We start from the raw sequence: 18,335 nt of genomic DNA, 5'->3' as shown, positions 1-18,335 counted from the left end.
GGACATGTAGGAGAGAGGAGGTGACCTGGCCCTTCACCCTAGTACAGCCGGTACCAGATCCCCATAAAAATGACCTCCCCGCTTCTACGCCCCGCCTGTCCTTGGGCCTTTACAAATCTGTTCTTCTTCGGCCCCGAGCACAGGTCTGCTCACCACACATGCCCTTCCTTTGAGGTCTCAACTCGAAGGGGACGCGCCACATCCAGGCCTGACAAGAGCCTCCTAACTGCTCAGAACGGCGTCCAGGGTGGCGGTTTCCTTTTGGGGGGTGCAGAGCTGGCTTCTGGCTCTGTCACCTGCTAGCGGTGTGACTTGAGGCCAAGAAACAGAACCTCATCACCTCATCTGTTGGGTGGAGTTAAGCCTCGTCATCATGATCAGCACTCACTCTTCCCTCCCTCTTCCCATCTCTGTCCTTTCTTTACCTTCTGCGGGCTGGGTAAGTCAAGAATCTAGCAGAGAGTCTCCTTGTAGCAGAATTTATGGGTCCCCAAACAGCCCAAGTCCCCCTACATCGTCACTGTGACATTGGTGCTACCTTCATGTTGAGGACAGTTTTAAGCAGGGCTTCTCTCTGATCTTCTCCAAACCCAGGGTCCCTGTGTCGGCTCAGGCCAGTGCCACTTGTCACCCTGCCTCCTGCCCCTCCCTTGTCCAGGCCAACCTCCATCTAGCCCCCAGCTCAACGTTTCTAAATTTTGGATCAAATCCTAACACTTCCCTTACTTAAGAGCTGCCAACAGCTTCTGGAGAACAGAGAGTCAAGTCTCCATCATCAGCATAGAGTCAAAGCCCTGCATTAGGCCCCAGCCTCATCCCTTGGTCTCATTTCCTTTCATCCCACCCCAGTTTGGTGGCCGGGTCCCCAGACCACCTTGCTCAGCCATGCTGGCTTCTCATGAGAAACCTCCCATAGTCTGTCATCACCCCTGTGATGTTTGAGGTTTGAGCCCCAGCCCCAAAGCAAATACTACTTTTAAACTAAACTTTCTCCCTTGACCTATCAGACCGCCCCACCAGCCCCACACAATCCACTTATAGAGTAGGGGACGCACCCCTGTACAGAGCCGGCCTTTCGAGTCAGGTGCAAATGCTGCTTGAGTTGTTGGGGGGATCAGCTTTGAGTAATAGCGTTTGAAAAGGATTTTTGTGTCACTCATGTCTTGGTGGCTTAACCCACGAATGTCTGGCTGCTCTCCCTAACAGCGATGACCACTCTCAGCCCCACGAAGGACAGGTCCCTCCGACCTTCTCTCTGAGGACGTTCATAGCGTTCACCACCATGTCTAACACACCTGCCGGAACCCAGGCAAACAGTTAAGCCCCATCCCTTCTCCCAACTGGGACCAAGCTCTCCTGGTACACCTCCACAGGTATCCACTTCCAAATGTACCACACCCTACGTGAGCAGTGAAACTCTATTGTTTTTATTGTGGTTTAATTTTGAAATCTAGCATATAGACCAAAGAGTGTTTCAAATATGTATGCTCAGTATCTCCCATGAGTCTGTCACCCAGGTAAGGAAACAGAACATTACCAGTACCTTCAAAACTACTGATGCGCTTCTCCCTAATCCTACACCCTTCTATCTCGATTTCGATTATTCATTCCCTCGTCTTCTTATAGCTTTATCAACTGTGCGTCTATTCCTAGACTAGAAGTTGTTTATTCTAGACTATTTTGAACCTTATATAAATAGAAACGTACCAGGTGGTGCTTTCTCTGGCTCACTTCTTATCTTCACTTAGCCAGAGCTCACCCTATTCACTGCTGCATAATTTTCTACCACATGCCATGCCACAATCTCTTCTTTCTGCTATCAGGACACGCGGGTGTTGTTTCCAGTTTGGGGCTAACGTGGACCACATTGCTACAAACACTTTTGAGCCTGTCTATTGGTACCCATGTGTACAATTTGGGACACATGCGAGTTCAACTTTCCTAGGTGTGGGCAGAGGTTTTCCCAAAGTGGACATACAACTACTCCCTACCATTGCACCTAGTGAACCCCATCCTCACCATTCCTATGCCCTACTTTATGCTGATCTGTGAGGTGTAAAAATGGCATCTCACTCGAGTTTAAACTCGCATTGCCTTAATTACTTACATTTCAGCATCTTCTTACGTCTACAAGCTATTTGTGTTTGTTCTTTTGTGAATAATCTGTTGTGTCGCTTGCCCATGTTTCTATTGTGTTGTCTCTTTCTTATTGAAATGTAACAGTTCTTTACATATTCTGAACACAGATCTTTGATGTAGGTTTGACCATATCTTTCCCCAGTTTGAGGTGTGGCTTTTCGTTTTTTGAGTATTGTTTAATGTAGTTACCTTTGCCAGTCCTATCCCTTATGGTTTGTGCTTCCTGCATTTTGTTTAAGAAGTCTTCTTCTAGGGGCGTCTGGCTGGCTCAGACAGAAAAGCATGTGACTCTTGATCATAGGGTTGTGAGTTCAAGCCCCGCTCTGGTTGCAGAGATTACTTAAATTTAAAAAACAAAACAAAACAAAACAGGGCACCTGGGTGGCTTAGTCGTTGGTTAAGTGTCTGAACCTGAATCTTGATTTTTCAGCTCAGGTCATGATCCTCTGATTCGTGGGATCAAATCCCACATCAGGCTCTACACTGACAGCACAGAGCCTGCTTGGGATTCTCTCTCTCCACCTGTCCCTGCCCCCCTTGTGCCCCCCCCCCAAATAAATAAGTAAACTTAAAAAAAAAGAAAGAAAGAAATCTCACGATTCATCGGTTCCAGCCCCACCTCAGGCTCTATGCTGACAGTGCAGAGCCTGCTTAGGATTCTCTCTCTGCCCCTCCTCCACTTGTACTGTCTCTGTCTCTCTCAAAATAAATAAACTTTAAAAAATAAATTAAATTAAATTTTCTGGCTAATTGTTGCTAGCCTATAATAACATCACTGACATTTGGAAACTGATGCTGTGTTCAGGAAACTTTTCAAACCCTCTTACTAACTTTAATGATCATTCTGCAGAGTGTTCTATATAGACAATCGTATTATCTACACGAATAAGTTTTGTTTCTTCCATTCCAAGCCTTATGCCTTTGTTTATTTTTCTAGTCGACTGTGCTAGCTGAGGCCTCCAATACAGTGGTGAATAAAAGCAGTGATAATGGTCATCTTACCTTGTTCCTGGCCTGAAAGGGGATATTTGCAACATCTCACCGTTAAGTATGCGATTTATCGTAGGTTTTTCACAAACGTCTTCTATGAGACTAAGGAAGTTTGCTTCTACTCTTGGTTTCCTGAGAGTTTCCATAAGAAGGGCTATGAATTTTTTCAGGAAGATTTTATTTTCAATAGATTTTTGCTTTTATTCTGTTCATAAAGCAAATTACATTCATCAGTTTTCCCCCTGTTACATTCATCTTGCATTCCTAGGAGTAATCCAACATGGCCCTGATGGGTTATCTTTCCCGTGCATCGCCAGATCTGGCCAATACTGTGTTTCACATTTTTGTGTTTATATATTAATAACAAGATGGGCCTGCGTGTTTTGTTTCTCACACGCTAGGATGCCCTTGCCATCACCGCTACCGGCCAGGTTAATAATAAACCGACTTAGGGTATCAATGTTTTGCTGGCCTCATTAAACGAGTTGGGGAGCTTCCCTCTTTCCACTCTCTGGATGAGTTGTGTCCCAGGACTTCTCTGTTCCTTGAATGGTAGCTGTCACCAGGAAAGCCATCTCAGCTCCATGCTTTCTTGAGGCTCATTTGTAAGTGCTGATTCAATGTCCTATAGTGGTCGCAGAACCGTCGCATTTCTGATTTTGTCTTGAGCAGGCCGAGAGCTGAACTCACTAAGGGTCGAGAGGCCTGCAGTCCCCTGGTTAAAAAGCCCTAATCTGAGATAAAGTCAGGGAGGTTGCTGGTTGTCTCTCCCTTCCATCTGTCCCTCCCAAGTGGCCCTTGACGGGGAGCAGCTAGAGGCCGCCCGGGCACCCCCTTGCCAGGTCACGCACCTGCTCCAAGGCCAGGCCCTGGTCCAGTGCGGAATTACCACCATGGAGCACTCCTTATGCTCATCCCACTGTCTGCTGTCGTGTTCAGAGCTTGGTGCAAAGAGAAAACAGCCAGATTCTTCTTCATTAATTTAGCGATTTGGGCAAAAAAAAAAAAAAATGTGTTTAAAAACTTGTCACAGGGAGAGAAAGATGGCTTCCAAAGGCCCACTGTTGAATTCCTTTTGGGTGTTGCCATTCTATTTAGCATGGGAGTGGGGAGAAGGGAACAGACATTCCTGCCAGGCCCCAGCCCCTCGGCCCCTACCATATGGCATGTGAGATCTGGCCCCGGCACCACCCGCTCCCTCCTCAGTGTGCCCTTGCCATTCCAGCTGTTGCCCAGGCCAGTGATAAACTGATGAGACCAGGCAGCCAGGAGGCCAGGCTTAGCTAAGGACACCCTCCCAGTCCTCCCACCCCCTTGGGCCCTTCATTCCAAGAAGGGACACTGAAGGGGCCACCTGAGAATGGGAGGCATCAAAGGAAAATGGCAGGAGGACCCAGTGCCTATAACTTCTGCCATCACTACAATTTGCCCTTGATCTTCTGGAGCAGAGCCTCTAAGACACCAAGGAGCCAGACCCCTCCAAATCAGACCAGCCCCACGGGCTGGGGCTTGTTTTCCCTAAGCACCTTCCTGGCATCTAATTTGAGATCCTTGATCACTTCTCGGCCTTTTGGGCAAGATCAAGTGTAATTTGAGATCCTTGAGCTGTAGTGATAGTTCATGTGACCTTATTTCGGCCTCTGTGGGGATGAAAATCTCTACCTTATTGATTTTTAAAGTTAACTCTCTGTTTGTCCCACGTGGCTTCTCTGTGTCCATGGATAAGTCTTGGGCCGCCTTCCAGTGCACAACCCAGGGCTCCCCTCAGCCCTGCCCCACTGAAAGGCAGACCTTGAGCATAAGGGGCTCAGACTCTGGAACATGAGCCAGGGCAGGACTTGAAGCTAGACATCTGGGATCCCTAAAGTCAGAGTACAGAGAGTCTGTCCCTCTACCATGTTCCTACCGCCATCACCCAGACTCAAAGATGACTTGGTATGGAGGAAAGTACACTAGGCCTTTATCTCTGCCTCTCTGTGTGAGAGAGGACTTGGGCAAGTCACTTAGCTTGGGTCCTCAGTGTCCCACCGAACAGTGGGCAGTTGGACTAGATGACCTACCAGCCACAGCGAGCCACCACCAGCTACTGGATTGTCCCTTCCCAGAAAGTAGAAAAACAAGGGAGAGCTAGAGCCTCCATTTGGCTTACGTATTGGCCCCTCACCTTATTCTCCCAACCACAAGGCCCCTTTCAGTACAAGCCTTGAACAGCATGTGGGGGTCTCTCTCTGTGGCTCCCTCTTCCACCTGACGCACGCACACACACACACACACACACACACACACACTCACACTCACGAAACCTGTCCTTTCCTGACCTTTGTTTACAGGCAGCCTCAAGAATGGGAAAAGGACATCTCACATTACCCTTTATGCCAGATCCTGTCTTTGCACATCTCCCCTGCAGACTCCAGCCAGGCTGCCCTTGCCCTCCCTTCTGCCCTGTTCCACATCTGCAGGGAAGCCACAGATCTGAAGCCAGCCAGTGGCTGAACATGATGTCCAGGCTATGTTCCAGAGCATCCCTGGAGTGACTCAGGGGTTACTGGCCTGTGGAGGGCGTCTAGATCTCCACTCTTCAGCCAGTGGAGAGACCTTCTCCTGGCGCACCAGTCCCCGAATGCCTTGAGACAATCTCTTTCTAATCCTTTAATCCAGTGGTAGGAGCCATTTTCTATTAAGAGACAGTGATCTCAGTGGAAAAAAATAATCATCCGAGGGCCATAGGATCACAGAAAATTACTTAATTTAGGTGCGGAGGCTGCTGCTAGTTTTCCATTAACAGGGACGTAACAGCATTCAACACACCTGACTTTTTTTTTTTTTTAATTTACATCCAAGTTAGTGTATAGTGCAATAATGATTTCAGGAGTAGATTCCTTAATGCCCCTGACCCATTGGGCCCATCCCCCCTCCCACACCCCCTCCAGTAACCCTCTGTTTGTTCTCCATATTTAAGAGTCTCTTGTGTTTTGTCCCCCTCCCTGTTTTTATATCATTTTTGCTTCCCTTCCCTTATGTTCATCTGTTTGGTATCTTAAAGTTCTCTTATGAATGAAGTCATATGATATTTGTCTTTCTCTGACTAATTTCGCTTAGCATAATACCCTCTAGTTCCAGCCACATAGCTGCAAATGGCAAGATTTCATTCTTTTTGATTGCCGAGTAATACTCCATTGTATATATATATATACCACATCTTCTTTATCCGTTCATCCATCGATGGACATTTGGGCTCTTTCCATACTTTGGCTATTGTGGATATTGTTGCTATAAACATGGGGGTGCATGTGTCCCTTTGAAACAGCACACCTGTATCCCGTGGATAAATACCTAGCAGTGCAATTTCTGGGCCATAAGGTAGTTCTATTTTTAATTTTTTGAGGAACCTCCATACCAACACACCTGATTTTTAAAGGAAGACAAAACCATACTCAACAATCGGTATTTAAAAATACGTCTTGATTCTAAATTTGGGGCAGTCGAGCTGACGGGATTTGAAATAATGTGAAGGAAAGTTGAGAGTAAGAAACTGTGGTGAGAATAAAAAGAAATGTAATCAGGTAAGAAAAAGATGGAAGGAGAGAGGTCGGGTGGTGGAGAGGAAGAGGAGGACAGAGCCAGGAAGCCTCCGCGGGACAAGGGCTAACTTGTCCCTGCTTAGCTCTGGGCTCCCGGTCGTCCCTCATCCTGCAATGCCTGGTGTTTAGGTTACTACCTGGATTTCAGGTTACCATTTGTAGTCAACAGCGTGGGTGCTTATTTCCATTATACCATCTGCTTCACAAAAATTCCACAAATTAGATATTTTACAAAGGAAGAAGCTAAGACTCAGAAAAGTTGCCCAAGTTCACACATCGGTAATAATTAGAGTGAGGACCAAATCCATACCTTGGCCAGAACCTCATGCTGTATGTACGCACTCTGTCCGCACATATGACTGTGTCACCACCATCTCCCTGCTGAACTGTGGGTCACTTGTGTCCATCACCTCCTGTTCCCCAGGATCCGGCCACTCTTGCTTTCCTTCTGTTCCTTGTACCCATTAAACTCATCCCATCTCGGTCCCCACCTTCCCCGACCTCAAAGCTTTGTCCCATCTGTTCCCCTCTCTGGGACAGCTCATGCCCACACCTCCCCCTGCCACCTCAACCCCACTTCAGGTCTCTCCTTAGCGTCGCTTCTTCAGAGACCCCCTCCCCAACCACTTGACTGTCACACGAGCACATCACTCTGACTTATTTTTATCAGTGACGCTTACCACTACGTGATGTTTTCTTTGTTTATTATCTATGTCCCTGGGCTAGGACAGAATCTCTGCCTGAGCAAGAACTGATCCAGACTTAGGACTAGATCTCCAGTATCTAACATTACTTCTGGCATAGATGTTTAATAAGTATTTGTTGAATGGATGGATGGGTGGATGGATGGGTGGATGGATGGACAAACTACTCTCTATCCCTTCATAGATTCTCTTAGCAGAGGTGCGTTTTCCCAGGGAGCCAATTACATCAAGCCCTAGACTGTATTTCCCACATCAGCACACATCCCCTCTGCAACTTTAACCAGACCTCATCCACTCCACAAGCATGTCCAAGCTCTTTGCTGAAGCTGTGGATGGAGATAAATGAGACTTGACCCCAGACACGAGGCTTGATCTTCTGTAGTTTACAGAGTCCATGAGGGGAGATAAAGCATGCCCACAAAGCATTATAATTAAAGATTAAATGAGCCATAAACAATGAAAAGGGAACACACTAAACATGTTCAAAGGAAGAAGAAATCCTCTCTGAACGACGGAGCAGTGAGAGGTTTAACAAATAGAGGCACCAACACAGAGACTGAGCCTGAAGGCAGGTTCAGAGCCTCCTCAGTCTCCAAGGCAGAGTGTTAACCAGGCAAGTGTTGAGAGCCAGGATCCCCAGGGCTTGTCCAGACTGGACCGGGTACGGGGCACAGGAAGGAGGCAGCGCGAGGTAAGGATGGAGGGAGAGGTTGGAGCCAGGCTATGCGGGTTTGTGGACTCAACATAACCACAGGAGAGTGAGCCACGCGGGCACCGTGAGCCAGGCAGCCAAGTGCCCAAGAGGCGCCCAGTCCGTGGCATTCAGCAGCTGCCAGGAGTGGGGGTTTGTTGGTGGAGGGCTCTGGCCTGCAGTGACGGGGGGGCGGGGGGTGGTTACTGACCTCGTTTCTCTCTGAAAAGCTCAGTGAGACAGATTTCTCTTTTCCTCAAGCAGTGTGAAATACAAGCTGGTCAACATGCATGATTTCTCAACAGCAGGATTCATTTCCTGCTGCTTCATTGTAGCAGTTTTGGGGACAATATCCCGCTATAATGGGGGGCAAGGCTCCAGGCTACAGCCATTCTGCCGTCCAGCTAATCCTGTTTCAGAACACAGTTCTCCTCCTAAGGGAGCGAGCCGGTCAGGACAGAGGAGGGGACCTAGAGGGCTGGAGGTGGGGCGGAAATGAGAAAGGAGCAGGGCTCCCTAGCGTCGCTCATGGCCTGTGGGGGCTCTGGAAGGAAGAGGCCGGTGGGTCCAGGGGATTTAGGGAGTCTCAAGGAAGGACGCCGGATCCCAAAGAATTCTCAGTCCCTGCATCGTTTCTCTCCATCTTCCTGAGGTCCACGGCCCCTTCCATAGACTCAGCCATACCTGTTTCTGGCACCTGAGACTACAGACGGATCTTCCAGTGCCTTCTTCTGGGCCCATCTCTATAAATACTATACCACACTGTAATGTAAATATTGGCTCTTAAGGCTGCTCCTGCATAAACTGTGAGCCCCTTGAGGGCAAGGGCCTTGTCCTAATGCCTTGGCGTCCCCAGCCTCTGCTGCACATGCCCCAGGCCACCACCTGTGGGTTTGCTAACTGGGTGAATGGGGTGGTTGCCCCCTACATCTTCTGGGTCTATTCCACCTCTGCGGGACCTCTACCCATCTGAATGCCTCAGGGCTTGCCCAGGGCTTTCTGCCCTTCTCTCCTTAGATCATCTCTTCCATTTCCAGGGCTTTAAATAGCATGGTTATGCTAATGGTTCCCACACTTGCGTATCTCCAGCCCAGACCTCCCCTCTGAGCTCCAGAAGCGTACATCCACCGGCCTACTTGCTCTCTCCACTCCGATGAGGTGTAAACAGCTCATCTTTGCCTGAAATAGAATCCCTTATTATAAAACCTGTCTGCACCTCAAGGGTGCCTCACTTTAGAAAATTACCCAGCACCTCTCCATGTGCTGAGGTGGAACCCCAAAGTGATTCCTGTTTCTTCCTTTTCCCTCAGCTCTTACATTCACCTCCTCAGTAAGGTTGATTTTCCCCTCCAATAAATGTCTAGAGTCGGCCCTCTTCTCCCCATGTCCCCCCCCACCAGCCTAGTCCAGGTGGCCACACGTCTTGCCTGGACCTCTCTGATGGCTGTTCACGCTCTCACTTCTTCCATTCCAGTCCCCCTCCAAAGCTGGTCTCGGCAGACAGCAAGAGTGACTTTTCAAAACACAAATCCTGTGGCGTACCCCCTGCTTAAACATTCAATGGCATCTGACAATACTGAGGGCCAAACCCCTTCATGGTTTACAAGGGTCCCTGACCAGACCCTTCTCTCTCATCACCATTTTCTCTCTCTTTTTTTTTCTCTCACCCCTGGGACCTTGCATATGGTGTTCTCTATCTAGATCATTCTCCCTGCTTCTGGACATGGCCAACTCCCCTCTCATCCCTCAGATTCCAGCTTAGGGCCACCTCCCCCGAGACGACTCTCCGACCATCCAAACTAAACCTCACTCCACACCCCACCCAGCTTAGCCCTGGACCTGGCACCTCATGGGGGCTCAGTAACTATTCCAGAAAGAAAAGGTAGGTAGAGTCTCCATCCCAGGCCATCTCCTGCAAGCTCCTGTCTTCCTCCTTCTCGGCTACCCAGGATTCAGCACCCGCTCCCTTTATTTTTACATTTCTCGAAACTACCCACACAAACACCATATTGTAGGGTTTCTTTCTCCTCCAAAATTAGCTGCAGAACTGGACAAAGACTCCTTGGCTGCTAGCTTCCTGGCTGTCTCTTTCGGTTTCAGGGTTTAAAAGCTAGTCCTGCAGGGGAACAGTGGGAGAATGGAAAATCACCAACAGGGAGAAGTGACGGAGTCCGGAGACCAGCCGAGTTCTGACAGTCATGGCCATGCTCTATAGTTAGCTCCTGACTTCCTTTCTTGGCAAGATCTTACCGGTTATCTAGGGCAGTCCCCGTTTCAACTGTTCCGTTCCATTGTCTGACTATGTATCATGAGTTTTCTTACAATATGGTCCCTCTACCCCCTCTCCACCTGCTCTCCCCACAACCTGGGTGGCCTTTCTTAAACGACCCGCACACTCAAGAGGTGAAAGGCCATAGGTTCCAAGTTCAAGCCCTTGACCCACCACATTAAAGTCTGTGTGACTTTGGGGAAAGTATCCTCTCCGAGACTCAGTTTGCTCAGCTGTAAAGTAGGAATAGACTAGTACCTTCCTCCCAGGATTTGGCAGGGGATGACTGGCATACAATGTGTTGAGCATTTGGCACTCATAGAAAGCCCCCCTTCCCTCTCAGGATGGATAAATGGCATGAAATTTTCAACCAAAAGACTCTTGGGGCCCGGTGAGCAATTTAGTGCTTTAACCAAAAGTGTAGGTGGATAATTAACATGCTGTTGAGTGACGGGTGCTTTCTCTCAGTTCTCCTGCGGCCTGACTGGGGAGCCAGGTCATGTCCATAGGTGGGGAGCACAGGCTTCCTGATGAGGAAAAGTGATCAGTTGCAACCACCAGGGAAAGGACAAGTATTTATTGGAAACCAGAGCTCAGAAGACTGGCCTTAGGCAGACCAGAAAGGGTTCGTCTCTCGGGCCTGGTTCTCCTGGGCCCCAGCTTGCGAGCCACGGTGCATCCCCAAACAGGGGATGAAAGATGGCCTCTCCACGTGGAACAAGGAGAGAAGATGGCACCGGTCACTCAGTGTGCACGTCCCCTTGGTACCCTGGAGCCTCCCCTGAAGGCTGTCTGAACACCTGGTTCAGGTTCAGTTCTGCAGACGGACAGTGTGCCACCTCCTAGGCCAGAGTGTGAAGGGATGACCAGTGTCTCCAAGGCCCCCTTGTGACAACCTTTCAAGGGGAAGGTGCATGCAGGTGATTCCTGGGGACAGAGGAGGGATCATGCAGCCCCGTTGCCCCTGCCCACGTGGCAATTCTATTCCCGGGGCTAACCCACGTGGTCCTGCCTGGAGTTTGTTCTTATTAAGGAAGCTGGCACTTCCTTTCAACGTGTCAGGGGCACCAGGTGCACACCATGTTCACATCACCTCCCGGAGGGGCCGCCTTAGCAGGAAAAAGGGCACTTTGTGCTTCGGGCCACGTCTTTTGAAACAAAACCGCAGGCCGGGCCCTGGGGCGGGCAGCTGGGAGACCTGGAAACAAAGTCACCTACTCTTGGCTTTCTTGTTCGACAGAGAAAACCACCTCTGTACTCTTTTCCTGGGGCTGCTGAAACAAATCCCACAAACCTTCGTGGCCGAACACAACACGTATCTGTTATCTGACAGTCAGAAATCCAAAATAAGCTTACGAGGCTAAAGTCAAGGAGTCAGCCCGGCTCGTTCCTTCTGGCCCCAGGGCAGAATCCATTTTCTTTCCTTTTTTTCACCTTCTAGAAGCTTCCTGCATTCCTTGCCTTCCATCACCACATCCCTCTTCTGTGTCTGAAGGACTCTTGTGATTACCTTGGGCCCCGTGGGTAATCCAAAATAATCTCCCCTCTCTCAGCTCTCCTTAACTTAGACACATCCTCCAAGCCCCCTTTGCCATGTAAGGTGATACGTTCCCAGGTGCTGGGGGAGTGGGACAGGGGTGTCTTTGGGGAGCCATTATTCTGTTGACCACAATCTTCTTACCATGTAAAGCTGTTCTCTTCCAAACCTCATGCATGCATTTCCCAGGCTCCAGAAGGGACCTTATGTCATCTCAAGCCAAAGGGCCCGAGCTTAAAATTCCTAAGACAGAGGGTCTGCAGAAACCTCCAGCTGCTTCTTTTAGTGTTGAAGGCCCTTAAAGAAGTTCTCACTGTTCTCTGAATCATCTCCTGGCTATGGTGAAAGAGATCCATGTAGCTCTGCCCAAGTGTTCCTCAAGTTCAGTGCATAATGGAGAGGCCACGGGAGCATCTCAAGTGCAGAAGATGGAAAGCCCACGGAAGAGCCAGAAGTTGAGGTTGGGGGTGGAGGAGGAAGGGAACTAACACTTGCTGTACCTCTGCTTAGTGTGCCAAAGCCTTACATACGACGTCTCCTTTAACACTTACGACAATCCTGGGGAGATACTGAGGCTCTCAGGGTTGGAATAATGTTCCCAAGGTCAGCAAGTGGCAGAGCTGAATGGGAATGAGAGGTTTCTTTCTGCACCTGCCACAGTGTAGTGCAGGGTTCAGCTCACTGGGGCCCTGGCTTGGTACCTTACCAGCGTTGCTTTTCTCCTGGCATTAGAAACAACCCCAGAGAGGGGACCATCGCTTATGGTGACAAGGGCTGTTTAGACAGGTCAGAGCCACACACTAGTAGCTGAGGTTTAGAGCTTCTGGAAGTGAGAGGGTGTGTGTGTGTGTGTGTGTGTGTGCATTCCATTAACTTGTACTTTTTTTTTTTAATGTTTTTTTTATTTTTGAGGGAGAGAGAGAGTGCAAGCGGGGCAGGAGCAGAGAGAGAGGGAGACACAGCATTCAAAGCAGGCTCCACGATGTCAGCACAAAGTCTGATGTGGGGCCCGAACTCATGAACCGTGAGCTCATGACCTGAGCCAAAGTCGGATGCTCAGCCGACTGAGCCACCCAAGCGCCCCACATTAACGCGTACTTTGAATGGAGAGGAGAAGGGGAAGACTGTCCTAGTGGATGGGAGTGTATGATTGTTAGCCGGACAGGAAGGGAGGCCCAGTAAAGGGTCACTAAAAACACTGTCTGTTTTCAAAACATTCCTCGACACGGTGGCTTGAAATCACCATCATCATCATCCAAAGACATTTACCAGAGACCTTTGTCCTTGGGCTGACGAGATCTGTGGAGAGGCGGACCCCTGCACAAATATGGCGGTGGAGAAGTTCAGTGGAAAGAGACACAGACTCTGCTCCCAGGAGGCACCAGATCCGAAGAGGAAAGGAGGAAAGAGATCCTATCCTCGGGGAGATCCATGTGCAGCAGATGGAAAAGAGAGTGCTCAGTTTAGAAGGAAAGCTGGAACACACAGGAACCAAGCACATCTCCACACAGGCAGGTGTTCCCAAATCCCCACAATGCAATGGTTGTAAAGCCAGAGCCAGAGGAAAGAACCCTTAGAAGTGAGCTTGGTGAAAGAGGAAGGTTCCAGGAGGAGGTGAGTCTGGAAGCAGGAGGGAAAAGTGAAGTGGAGAGTTGAGAGCAGAGCGCTGGGGAGGGAGAGGAAGTCACTCATCTGAGGGGTCCGTGGAGGTAAGAGAGGTGGGCATGAGTAAGCCTGACCGCCGGCAGGGAGCTGCCCGGATGAGCCAGAGTGGTCATCCCTTCTTTAACAAGACGGGCAAGGGCAGAGGTTTTATAAAAAATAAAATAAACACACATGTCTCTAATCTAGGGGCTCCGGGATGGGCGAGGAATCCCGGCCCCGAGTTCTTGAGTGGTGCCTCACCCAGCTTTCTCCTCCTAGTCCGCTGCCCAGAGGACGCAGACCCGCAGGGGTCCCTGGCTCCCTTACAGAGAAGGCCCCCCACATGGCTGTCCCACCCATCCAGGCAGAAATGGTGTCCGGATCATTCCCCACCCTGTCTACTTACCAAGAAACTGATGACAGGTCAGCTGAAGGGACCGGTAAGATCACGTGTCCATTATCTTCATGTGGCTTCTCTAGAGAGACCAGTTTTCATGATCCTCTGACTTTAGTTAATGTACCAAACGTATGTGAACACTGCAGGAACAAAAGGTGAAGCTGTGCCTTGTTTGTTTGTTTGTTTATTTATTTTTAAGATCTTATTTTTTTAAGTAATGTCTACTCCCAACACGGGGCTTGAACCCACTACCTCAAGAGTGGCACCACCGACTGAGCCAGCCAAGTCCCCCCCACCCCCTTCCCTGTTTCCAGTGACTAAGCACTTCATATGCCACAGTCAAGGGAAGAAAAAAAAAAAAAGGAAAAAAACCGACAGGGCTGTCGTAACTGGCTCTGTTTCCCCAAACAATAAGCCTTGAATACCTCCCAGAAATGTGGACTCTCTAACAAAAACAACACTTGATCCCTGAGTTTTGCTGTGCCGAAATCTGAGGGCATGTTCTGAATATGACAGCCATGTGAGAAAGCTGCTATTTTCCACCACGAATAGACCGCTGTAAGCACGGTCATCTTGGTCATTTTTGATTTTTCCCTTTAAATACTCGTGTTTTGTATTTGACCTGCTGGCTGTCAGAAAAGCAGCCCCCTCACACTTTTCACAAGTGATTGTTTTCTTCCCTTTCCTAAAAGCACTGGTCTCTGGTTCTCCCCTGACAGCTTACTCCTAGGATTCCCACCGATGGCGTCAAGGTCACGCACACCTCGTCCAGACCCAGGGCCGTGGAGCCCTCACCCTCCCCTGGCTCCTCTGGGGACTCTCCTTTGAGCTGACGGAGCTGCATCGGGTTCTCGGCCAAGTTCGTTTCTGGTTCTGAGGGAGCTACAGCCGGCTGTGCCCACACTGGTGGCAGGAGCAGTGCCGACCACCGTGCAATCACCCTGGCCACGGAGTGGTTTCTGTCCCGGGGCAACCCACGGGCGTTCTGGAATCGGATTCCCCTGGTACGCTTTTGCTTTGGTGAGGGGAATGTGTTTGAGGATTCTGGGAGGAATGTGGTTGAGGATTCTGATGGTTTCCGGCATTTGAGAATACAGAGGTTGAAAAAGGGTTGTGTGTGCGTTTCTGTAACTCTTGATCGGGTTCTGTGTTCGCATGTTTCGTGTTGGTACCGGTGGAAGTTCTGTTCTAATTTCAGAAGCTCTTCCTTATCCCGGAGTTCTGGCTTTTTTTTTTTTTTTTTTTTTTAATGTTTATTTTTGAGAGCGAGAACGTGAGGAGGGGAGAGTCAGAGAGAGAGAGGGGGACAGAGGATCCGAAGCAGGCTCTGCACTACAGCAGAGAGCCTGATGCAGGGCCCGATCGAGCTCACGAACCGTGAGATCACGATCTGAGCTGAAGTCAGATGCTCAACCAACGGAGCCACCCAGATGCCTCCCAAAGTTCTGGTTTGTATCGTGTACTCATTATGGTCCCAATAGCTGTTGATAGTGACAAAGGTGAACACCCTATACCAAAGATGAAAGGAAACAAAACCTCTCTTGAATGTCCCTAAGTAATGAATGATTCAAAATTAACCTCTCTTCGGAAACTTATATATGAGGTTAAAAGGAGGTTATTATTGTGAGGGATATGGGCATTATAAGAGAGAGAACGTGTGCTGCTAAATTCAAAAGGAAATCCCCAAATTACTCGGACTTTCAAGAACACGTCCTTCGAATGACCTGATGGTTGCTTGATTATAGGACTTAATTGATCAAGTTTCTTAAAAGACGCTGGTAGTGCCTGTTTCTATCTTAGATTCTCTTAGCTCCTCCAACTTGTACAGGAGTTGGTAAAATGATCTATTTTACATAAAGGAAAACATTTTGAGCAAGCGAACTGATACAGTTTATTCACTCCTGGAGGAAGTTAATAGGTCAGATTATGGTTAAGATCTTTTCAAACCTAATGGACTAAGCACCTATTGCAAACTTCTTTTTCCTAAAAGAAATATTACCCTATCAAGCACTCACATAAATGTGAAGAATCCAAAGATTTCTAAAATATTTTTCTACTTTCATGCTTTAAATCTGTTGACTTTTTGTGAATTTTTTTCTTGCTAAAACTATTTTTCTTGCTAAAACTAAAATTTATAATTTGTTGCTAAACTATATAATTATAAAAAGGGGGGGGGAAACATGGCTTAATTAGTGATCTTGGTTACTAGGGTATAAAATAAGCAAAAGCATGACTGTTAAAACATCTTAGGGGCGCCTGGGTGGCTCAGTCGGTTGAGCGGCCGACTTCGGCTCGGGTCATGATCTCACGGTCCGTAAGTTCGAGCCCCGCGTCAGGCTCTGTGCTGACAGCTCAGAGCCTGGAGCCTGTCTCAGATTCTGTGTCTCCCTCTCTCTGACCCTCCCCCATTCCTGCTCTGTCTCTCTCTCTGTCTCAAAAATAAATAAACGTTAAAAAAAATTAAAAAAAAAATCTTAAAAGTTTTAATATCTCATCTATAATTGTGTAAGCAGAATAATTTGTATAATATTATAATCAAGACGATTCTTTGGAAAAATTAAACTGGTTTAATAATTTGGGTTTGTAAACAGCTCTATGTCTTCTCCCTGATTCTACCACCATCATAAAACCAATGTGAATGCAATATTCTAGTCTGTACAATGTGGGTTTATTTGCCTGTAGAAAGTGCAATTATTTTGAATTGCCTAACTTTTCTCTACCATTTTTCCTGGTCATAAACTAACATCAATTTATCTAAGATTACAAAATTGCAAAATACAGAGTTCAGGTAAGTTAATAATAAAGGGTAGTATCTTTATAGAAAAAGATTATTCTGTAGAATGCTAAAAGGACACACAGTGTTAATGTGTCAGATTATAACTTCCAGAGCCTTAGTTAACCATAAGACCTTAAACTAATATTAATTTGAGTTAATAATAAGCAATTTTTGGATACTCGAATAGCATCATTTTAAAATACCCCTGCTGTTATTTAATACAGCATAGCATAACCAGCAGTAACAGGTTGAAAGCTTGTATAAATGCCTTTGGGTTATGTTAATGTACATACAGAGTTTTAAAAGAAAGATTAAAAAAAAGATCAGTTATAATAATATGTACATGCAAGATAACAGATATATTTTTTAATCAGGAGAAAAAAAAACTTTTATCATAAACTAAAAATGTCTGTGTGCAAAACATAAAAGAAAATAGTAAGAGACAAATTTGAGGTTATGCAACAAGCTTGGATGGTCCAAGGGGAAAGTAAAATCCATTTTCTTATGTATAAAATAGCTATAAATAATGAGTTTGAAAGGAGAAATGACGTGTTAATTGTTTAAATGGGTTGGCTTGATGTTAATTAAATTATCCATGAGTATTGTATTCTTTACTATAAATTGTTACATTAATGATCTATGCAAAGAACACACCCAGCATTGAGATCTGCTGCCCGTTTTTCTAACTAATATAACCTACTCCCAAATAATGCAAGTCCCTTTTTGTAAACAGATTCTGTTAATTCTTTGTTCTTTTGGCATATTTTTTTTACATTTTAACATAAAGTCCTTCTTTTGGAAAACATTAATTTTCCTAAATAATTACTACCTATTTCTGCGTGTTTTTTTTTTTTTAAATATTGCTGGGCACCTGAGTGGCTGCCTCCGACTCTTGGTTTGGGCTCAGGTCATGATCTCACAGTTCGTGAGTTTGAGCCCCACGTCATGCTCTGTGCTGAGAGCACAGAGCCTGCCTGGGGTTCTCTCTCTCTTTCTCTCTCTGCCCCTCCCCCCACTCACTCTCTCTGTCTCTCTGTCGGAATAAAGCAACTTAAAAAAAATTAAAAATATATTGTCAAAGCATTGTTTATAACTAGTTTCTGCCGTCCAATAATTAAGTTCATATCTCGTACTTAAATTCATAACTCTTTCAAATTTGACCTTGCCCAAATTCGGGCCCCTCATGCAGAAGAGTAAAACTGTGAAGACATCTTTCACACCAAACCATTGATAGGTTTTCGAGACGGCCATCGTTAACGCATGGACTTATTTTTTCACTTTATGAAATGGGATATATGAAAAGTAATGAGTTCTGTTTGCCATTCTCCACATGGTTGATTAGCCCGACACAATTGTCAGAGTCGTCCTATTTATTCCTGCTCATCAAAAAGAAACATTCAGTTTTACTAAGTATTTATAAGTAAAATGCATTGGTTTAAACATTTCCATGATTCTAGTGAAAACGATCAGGTTCACATTTCACTTTGAAAAGGAACAGTCTGATACTCGTGTACAGAGACTGACACGATAATTGTCAACACATTCATTGACTTTAAATTTTGTCCCTAGGTTTAATTATCCTCGTCAACTGGTAACATTCTTACTTT

At 47.0% G+C, this 18,335-nt stretch overlaps 1 long non-coding RNA gene across 2 annotated transcripts in view; it reads right to left on the bottom strand.

Moving 5' to 3' along the window:
• LOC122211670 overlaps positions 1–18,335 on the bottom strand; it is a 36,089-nt gene that overhangs the window by 2,781 nt on the left and 14,973 nt on the right. The window contains exons 2-3 of one of the 2 annotated variants that reach the window (XR_006198771.1): positions 13,962–14,092; positions 3,376–4,101 (exon numbers count right to left, since the gene is read on the bottom strand). This is a non-coding gene — a long non-coding RNA (uncharacterized LOC122211670). Of the gene's footprint in view, positions 1–3,375; positions 4,102–13,961; positions 14,093–18,335 lie in introns of those variants that run through there. The other variant, XR_006198772.1, reaches the window with a different exon arrangement.

The sequence above is a fragment of the Panthera leo genome, chromosome F3, assembly GCF_018350215.1.
Source record: "Panthera leo isolate Ple1 chromosome F3, P.leo_Ple1_pat1.1, whole genome shotgun sequence".
Classification (NCBI taxonomy): domain Eukaryota; kingdom Metazoa; phylum Chordata; class Mammalia; order Carnivora; family Felidae; genus Panthera; species Panthera leo.
The sequence above is the reverse complement of the archived record's forward strand: the minus strand, read 5'-3'. Positions and strand labels throughout refer to the sequence as shown.